This window comes from Pteropus medius, unplaced genomic scaffold, assembly GCF_902729225.1.
Source record: "Pteropus medius unplaced genomic scaffold, Ma_sr-lr_union100, whole genome shotgun sequence".
Taxonomy (NCBI): Eukaryota; Metazoa; Chordata; class Mammalia; order Chiroptera; family Pteropodidae; genus Pteropus; species Pteropus medius.
Window position 1 is genome coordinate 3,077,231 of NW_024344377.1, and position 3,003 is coordinate 3,080,233.

Consider the following 3,003-nt stretch of genomic DNA (forward strand, 5'->3'; position numbering starts at 1 on the left):
GAAGAATGACATTCCAACGGTCCTTCCCTGAAGTGGAGAAAATAAGGATGGAGAGAACTCCTTCTAAAATTCAGCTCTAAGATCCAAAACATAAACCTCTCCAAGCTTAGCTATAAACCTCTTTTCCGGTAACTATGAAAACCGTACCATCTCCAAGCATCTCAGGAGACTTGGAGACCTCAGAAAATGAGAGCCCTTCAGAGGTCAAGTACAGCATAAATCTCCTTAAGCTTGCAGCACTCCTTCCGAAATTTAAGTCATTATAAATAATCCACAGGAGATCTGCCCACGTGCTCGACTGACATTTGTTCAGGATTTGAATGTCTTTGCCACTGTAATTCAAGGAGGTTCTCAGTGCAGTGGTACTACGTGTGTGAATCAGAAACAGGAAAATCAAGGCTGGCAGCGCTGGAAGGCCGAATGGAAAAAAAATGAGCACACCTTTAGAGAAGGTTGGTCGACCTGTTCCTGGTGACATTTAGAGTCCACTTAGAAAGGATCCCTCCAACTTCTGAATGAAGTCTTGCCGTAAGTAGCTTGGAGAAGACTCCTGGTGACTTCTTACACTTCAAGAAAACATCACTGACCTTCTCATCATATATAACTGCTACTTCTCTAGAACGTCTGGCTTATGCGAGCACCCAAAAGTTCTCCTTTCTATATTACGGCTACGCTTAAATCACTGCTGACCATGTTCTGTCTTCCTACTATATTTTTTAAAGTACACATTAGCTGTCCAATGAGGAGATACTATCAGATCTGTTCTATGTGCTAAGAGAGGCACTATACTTTCGGATTATTTTAAGCATGATGATGTGCTTTCAAACTTGGTTGATATAAATATCATATTTTTGACTGATGCAGCTCTAAGTTTAAGTCTGTCACTTGCCTGGCCTGACAGTTTAATTGTCAGCTCTTCTTCCCAACGTAACTGATGAGAGCTTCTCACTTTAGGGTTCTGTAATTGTTCAGGATATACCTCAGTAATTTTAAGCACCTGCCTTACCGCCTGGTGTAGAAAAACTCAAAAACCACTCCAGAGCTCTAAACAGTCCTGCGTTCACTATGCTGCCTGCTTCGCTGTGAGGCTAAACAGTGTCTCTCCACTCCATTTGACTTGAATCAGTGACACATCTCAAGATTTACCTCTCCGGGTACTCCTATCTCGCGCTTCACACGCACAGCCTACTTAACGGCAAGCCGAGCTACTCACTTAAAGGTTTAAGCGACTTGTTTACCTTCACCCTTTGGGGGGATGAGTCAGTGTTTTGCTTAAGAGTCAATCTCATCCAGAGAAACTGATTTTTCCTCCCCTTGAATGTGGAGTAGATGTTTCTCTTGGGTCCTGATTGAATTCAGACAACAATCAGTGGAATACCAACCAAGTTTGGAGCAGAGTGCTTAAGAGACAGATGGACAGCGTCCAAAAGAAAGGAATGAGAATAAATTAAAAGATACAAAAAGACTGATAAAAGGAAAAATGTACTGAGACAAAATGGTTGAGAAGAAATTTCTCATGCTACGTGGTTCACTAATGGAAAAATGTCAACCGCTTATAAACTTACATTTACATAAATCACTTTGTGTCTCTTCAGAAGTCTGTTCCAGATCCATAACACCATTGTCAACAATCTTACAGATGTGTCGAATTTCCCCGGGTTTATGGGAATGTACCAAATGTGTTCGAGGTTTTAGGGCAATGTGATTGCTATTCTCAAGAAGTTCAAAATTTAGGAGTTATGGCAAAATATGACCAAGTTAAAATAAGGTTTTAACATCAAACTGTGAATGGTGAGTGAGGACCCTATAGACAACGGAGGAAAGATGACACCCTTCCCATTCCAAAACCAGTTGCCGAAATATGCACATTAACTGGTCAGTGAGCGTGGAGTGTCAACTCTATGCAAAGGACAGTAGACAGCCGCTTTGAGTCGTTATTTTCATTTGTAAAAATTACTCAAACATTCCTCATCTTGATGCTGCCCTTTTAAAATAGGAACTAACACAGCGCCTGGCGTATAGGTAGTGCTCAATAAATATTTTTGAATAAATAAGATAGTGCATGAGTGATACACATCTTATTGGGAGGTGATGATAGGTGATGATGATAGGTAGATAGATAAGGACTATAGCTGATTATAGAGTTGCCACAACATAAATTTTAGAATCAGATTATTCTTAATAATAAAATTTCACAGTTAAATACTTTGCTCAGAAGTTTCTACAACGTTTGCTCTTATTCCTATCCTTTTATTCCTCAAATCCACCTGCAACAACTAATTAGACCGAAACCATTTTAAACTCAGTGTGTGGACTCCCAGTTGGATATGACGAAAAAAGTCATTTTGTATATTAACCTCAGCTTAAAACCTACGAAAAATATATTTTAATAAAAGAACAAAGACTACAGCCATGCCACCCTGAACAAGCCCGATCCCATCTGATCTCGGAAGCTAAGCAAGGTCGGGCCTCGTTAGTACTTGGATGAGAGACCACCTGGGAAGACCAGGTGCTGTAGGCGTAAAAAAATAAGGAATTGTAAGCTGACAAGGTCCTTGCAATCTGTGAGGTCAACCAAGGGTTGCCTTGCCTGAAAAAATAATAAAGAAGAAGAAGAAGAAAACTTTCTTGTCAATGACACAAGGCATTAACCATAACCCCAAAACACAACATTTGAAGAATAGCCACCAAATACTATAAAGTATAGGCCAAAATGAAGTGGGACTCTGAGAGTTAATGCATAACACTGCAAATAACCTTCAAATATTAGAGTAAATGAACACTTTTCAATTTTTCTTACAGTTGAAGACATTCATCACCATCATACTGCACAACAAGAAAGGGTAAAAGATGTTCTCCAGACTGAAGAGAAATGAATGTCGATATATAGAAAGAAATGAAGCATACCAGCGAAAGTAAATACATGCATAAGTATAAAAGACCACGTCTTTTTTTCTCTAGATCTCCTTAGAAGTCTTAAAAACATGGTTTAGAGCAAAAATA

General features: G+C 39.4%; 1 pseudogene; it reads left to right on the plus strand.

Annotated features, from left to right (window-relative positions):
* Positions 1-2,402: 2,402 nt before the first annotated feature.
* LOC120608904 (uncharacterized) lies at positions 2,403-2,521 on the plus strand (annotated as a pseudogene).
* The last annotated feature ends 482 nt before the right edge of the window (positions 2,522-3,003 follow it).